This window comes from Triticum urartu, chromosome 5 (assembly GCF_003073215.2).
Source record: "Triticum urartu cultivar G1812 chromosome 5, Tu2.1, whole genome shotgun sequence".
Lineage (NCBI taxonomy): Eukaryota > Viridiplantae > Streptophyta > Magnoliopsida > Poales > Poaceae > Triticum > Triticum urartu.
In genome coordinates, this window is record NC_053026.1 from 32,766,086 (window position 1) to 32,772,085 (window position 6,000).

Genomic DNA, 6,000 nt, shown 5'->3' on the forward strand with positions numbered 1-6,000 from the left:
CTTTTGTCGAGACAAGCTTGGAAATGTTTAGAGAATCCCGACTCTTTGAGCACACGAATCCTAAAGGCTGCTTACCACCCTAATTGCACTGTGCTGGAGGCAGGACTGGGGCCGCACCCTTCTCAGATTTGGCGTTCGATACTAGATGGGAGGGACATTATCAAGCAGGGAATAATTAGAAGAATTGGAGATGGACGGACGACAAGCATATGGGATCATAACTGGATCCCAAGGGCAGGTTTGATGAGACCAGTATCTTCGCTGGTGCTCAATCCACCAACAAAAGTCGCTGAACTGATTGATGCCACTTTGGCCTCGTGGAAGGAAGAGCTGGTTCGGCAGATATTCACACCGGTGGATGCCGAGGCAATAGCACCGGTTCGTAAGGCCCTTTAGTGTCGGCTCCATAACCGGCACTAAAGTGTGGTCACTAAAGGCCCCCCCTTTAGTACCGGTTCAGCACGAACCGGTGCTAAAGGGCAACCACGTGGCACGAGCCAGCTCCGGGGGCCGGGAGCCCTTTAGTACCGGTTGGTAACACCAACCGGTACTAAAATGTTTGGGGGTTTTTTGGTTTTATGATTTCTTTTTCATTTAATTTTGTGTTTTCCATTTTAATTCTTTTTCATTTGCTGGTATTTTACGATACTACACATTGTACACGTTATGCATATATATATATAAATAGAATTTCTAGTAGAACCAATCATATATATATCATCAATGTCTCACAAACCACCATGCATATTAATTCACACATACACACATGTATAGCTATATACAATTTCTCCTACATATGCATGTTGCCTTCGGAGCCAGTGGCATTAGCCTAATTGGTGCCTTCGGAGCACGATGACAATTGAAAGTGGTCATGACCTGGTCGATGGGGGCGGTAGCGGGTAATAGTATTCTCCCTTCGGATTTATGACCTGGTCGAGCAAAAATCCCGCTATTTTCTCTTGAAGTGCTTCTACGCGCTCCGTTTCTAGGAGCTTGTCCCGCACCTCTTTGAACTGTTAAGAAGGAGATCAATATGCATTTGTATTAGTTGTGTGACTAGATATCGATAATGGTGTAAAAATTGTGAATAGTGTTCTGACAAGCGTATACCCATTCCTGTCTTTAAGATCTGCTCCTTTCGGACGCCATCATGCGAATGTTCTCGCAAACGCAGAATGCACACAGATCAGTCCCCTGCGCCTGCTTCAGGGCCTTTATTACGAGAATGGAATTTAATTTGATCAGATAATAATTAATCAAGCATGATAATTAAAGAGATGGCAGCTATTTAGCTAGCTAGTACTACTTAATTACTTACCTTGGGTCGAAACCATTTCAGCTGTCGTTTCCATTCGCCTTCCGTGACGCTGATGAACCTTGCCCAAGCCCTGCCCGCCGACAAAGAAAATGAATAAAGGGGTTATTAAATAGTTCATATCATGAAATGACGAACTAAATAGGCCGAGATATATAGTTAATAATGATTGAAATTACCTGTTGACTATCCCAAACAAGATGTTATAGTCACTATTTGCTTTGAGTAGTGAGTACAATATTTGAACTGTTCCGGCGTCAACTTTAATGATACACAAGATACAGTGAAATCTGCATGCACACACGTTTGCATGTCTTAATTAAGCGGGCATATGTAAGCAAAAACATGTAGCTAGCTAGTAGGCAAAAAACAGAGAATTTGTAGTACAAGAAAGTGTGACTCACTAGAAGTTGTAAGGAAGTAGTATATCTTCATTGTATTTGAGGCGCTTCAAGAACTCTAGCATGCTGTCCTCTACCTGCTTTTCATGATGCTTGTTTATTTTCCATGTGTATTCATTAACGGTGTTTGGGTCAATGAACCCAATGCCATAACGTCCACCTTTTCTCATTTCATACATCTTCATCCTGCATAATACCACAGAAAAGAATATAGTGAGGCTAATTACAGGTAATGATTGATCAAAATGATCACTACAACTAGGTTGAGACTTAAATTACAGAAAGAAATCACTTACAGACAATAGCAACTGATGATAGATTTGTCGAGTGCGTCTTGATTGTATAACTGAAACAGTTCAGAATACTCAACGGTCACAGGTTTCTCATGGTAGTAATGATCCTTCTTGACTTGCACCATGAGGGACTCTCGATCGGATCTCTTGGTAATGTCCATGTACCATTGATGCAATTCATACATTCTCGTTGGGAGCTTCTTGACCTCTTCTGGCTTGACCAAAGGTTGGCCTCGGGAATATTTCCGTTTTATTTCCTCCTCTGTAAGCACAGGCATGTCATCGATCTCGAGGAGTTGTCCAACAGTGATGTTGAGAGTTTCAGCCTGCATTATATGCTCCTGGGTTATTACCACATCGCCCACCTCGGGAACGTAAACTGTTTGCCCACAATAATATTGGGCGCGCGTACTGTCACGTGTTGTTGGCGGCACAACAAGCGGGGGGATCGATTGCGCCGCCTGTTCTCCCAGCTGGGCAACGGTTTTCCCGCATTTTTTGACAGCTACTTGTTGTTTGCTCGAGCTCGAGCTTGAGCTCGCCTCCTTCTGTAGACATCGTCGATGTAACTTCCTGATGTGGCGCTCATAGTATGTGTCAACAGGCTTAGGAGCTGGTGGTTGAGCCATACGAATGAAGTGGTCAACTACTTCCACAGGCACTTTCTCCCTTGGCGGCGGTGGCGGTTTCGGTCCAAAATGGGCGTCGACTTCTGCCCGCACTATGGCATTGGTTTGCTTCTCGGTCCTGTCGTAAGCCCTCTCAGGAAGAGGAGTAGTGAGGTTTGGACCATATTTATATCGCTTGCCTCCGCCTGTACTTCCTGTACTATGACCTCGACTCGTACCGCTACGCACCATAGCTGCGGGGTGTCTCTTCTGCGATTGCTGAGGCGGCGGAGACGGCTGACGGGGCTGATTTGGACGAGGAGGAGTGGCCTGAAGCTGTGCCGGACTTGCAGTGGCCTGAGGTTGTGCCGGACTTGGAGGAGGTGTGGACATCTGACGCTGTGTCGGACTTGGAGGAGGAGTGGTATGACACTTTGCCGGACTTGGAGGAGGAGGAGTGGCCTCACGCGTTGGTGGACTTGGAGGAGCGGGAGTCTGCTGACTCGGTGGCGGACTTCGACGAGGAGTCGGGTGACGCGGTGTCGGTGGCCTTCGAAAGATGATGCAATCCTTTCTCCATAGGATGATACGATGTTTGGCATCTCTGAGTGTGTGCTCCTCGTCACCTCCAGGAATGTCAAGCTCTAGCCCCGAATATTGGTCCACCACCTCATCAACCACGACACGAGCATAGCCTGCTGGAATCGGGTTGCAATGGAAGGTTGCATCGGGGGAATTTGTATAAGCAACGCCGTCTGCCACCTTCAAGGATATGTTCTTAATTTTGAAGTGTAGCTCGCAGTTAGTGTTCTCCGTGATGTCATCCACGGGGTATCTATCCAGCATTGCGTCAAACGGGGCGGAACCCACGCTGCTTCTCGGCATGGATGGGGCGGTGGGTATCCAATGCTGGATCATCCGCTAGCTGCTGCAGCTGCTGAGACCCCCTTTACTGGCTAAGTGAGTCGACCTGCTCCTGCTGCCGCTGAAATTTGATTGCCAAGTCCGCGTGCGCTGATTCTAGGCCTTGAAGGCGTTCATAGTCGAGCTTCCTCTGCTCCACCTCCATCGTCCTCTTCTTCTCCTCCGCAATCTTCTTTCTCGCACGGGTTCTGTAGTCGGCGTTCCAGTCCGAAAACCCCTCATACCACGGAATAGCGCCCATGCCTCGTGTTCTTCCCGGGTGTTCAGGATTTTCCAGGGCACGCGTAAGCTCGTCGTTCTCTCTGTTGGGCTCGAACAACCCGGATCGAGCCTCTTCTATTGCAACAAGTAGCTTATCTTCGGCTCCGTCCAGACATGCCTTCTTGGAAACTTTGCCTGTCTTCAGGTCCAACTCCCCCCCATGCGCATAGAACCAAGTCCTGCACCTGGGGGGGCCATCTCAATGTTTCTGGAGTGACACTTGCATCCAGCATCTCTTTCTCAGACTTATCCCACTTAGGCATTCCCACCGCATAGCCACCTGGCCCCAGCTTATGGAACTTATCCTTTTTTGCGGCATTGGCCTTGTTTATTCTTGACCGTTCCTTAGATAATTCTGAATCCTTGAATTTCATGAAATCGTCCCAATGAGCACTTTGATTCTCTAGTGTTCCCTCGAATACTGGAGTCTTCCTTCCTCCCTTGACGTACTTGTCCCATTCACGATTCTTGTGGTTCTTGAATGCAACCGCCATATTCCTAAGAGCAGCGTCCTTGACTTTTTGCACATCTGCTTCTGTGAAATGATCTGGTAGGATGAAATGTTCCATGAGAGTATCCCAAAGCAGACTTTTTTGTCTGTCGTCGACAAAAGTAAGATCTGGACGTGGCTTTGCTGGCTCTCTCCATTCTTGAAGGGAGATCGGGAGTTGGTACTTTACAAGAACTCCGCATTGACGAACGAACTTGTCCGCAATCTTCTTAGGCGCTAATGGTTCGCCATTAGGTTTGGTTGCCTCGATATTATACTTTACGCCCTCCTTCAACTTTTTGTTCGGGCCTCGTTTCGTCCTGTTGCCTGAAGATTTGCTCGATCCGGATGGCTGAAAGAAGAAAGATCGATTCGTTAATATATCTTCAACTCATTTAAAACATGTGATGATCACCAGATGCCTGCTTATATAAATATATATACCTCTCCAGTGTTGTCATAATCGTAGTTCATGACTTCATCAATTCGGTCGTCGCGATCGAATATCATATCACCCTCTCCGGTGTTGTTTAGAAATTTGGAGCCGTCATAATCTTCTTCATTCTGATCATCATCTGGCCCGCGTATTATATCGAACATGGTCTATTCTCCCTCTCTGTCGGTATTGTCCGCCATAGCTTTTATTTAACTATGCCAAAAGAAATATAAAAAAATTAGTATTCAAATTACATCGTCTCGAATAATAGATATAATCTCGAATACATCGTCTCGAATAATAGATATAATCTCGAATACATCGTCTCGAATAATAGATATAATCTCGAATACATCGTCTCGAATAATATATAATCTCGAATACATCGTCTTGAATATTATATATCAAGTACATCCCTGGCTAGGTAGCTAATAAAGATCGAATACTACAGAAGAATCTAGGACACTCGCGGTTCCTGCGGCGCGGGCGGTGGACACCCAAAGAGAAGGAACCCTCACAAGATCATAGCTGAAGTGAGATCCCTGAAGAAACTGCCAGGTATTGGAGAACCTGCCGCCCTCGAACGCAACCATGTAGCGATGAACGTGCTCGTCCTCCTCCCTGACACAGCGACGTACCACCTCCGGCGGGGCCGGCTCCCTTCGCACCGAAACTGGCCCACGCGAACGCCACCAAATGAGATCATGGTCGACGACGGGACCCGGGGCCGGGTTCCTCATCAAGCGGCGCGCCCCTCCAGGCAGCACCTCCCAGTGCCAGCCCGGCGGAGCCCAGTCCAGGACATGGGTCAGTCGGACGTCGTCGCGGACGGGTCGACGGCGAGGATGCGGGCCGGGCATCGTCGAGAACAAATACTAGCTATATGCCCGCAAAAAGTAACATTTTTTTAATGATTGGATTTTGATAACTAAAATTTCTAACATTTCTATATAACACTAATTATGCTATCATTGCATATGTCAAAATTCTATATGCTATTTCATACTAATTAAGCATCTAACACTAAAAACAGAAAACACAACTTTTATACATCCATTAAAAAACTGAAAAACAACATTATATAAAAAATTTCGATAATAATTAAACACTAATTATATCCATCTAACATGCATTCATACATATATACTAGTGAAAAAATAATAATCTAAAAAAATCTAAACTAATTAAACATACAAAATACGTATATACTAATATATACATGCATTAATTCATACATATGTACGTGTGTGTGTGTGTGTTCATCATGCTTGT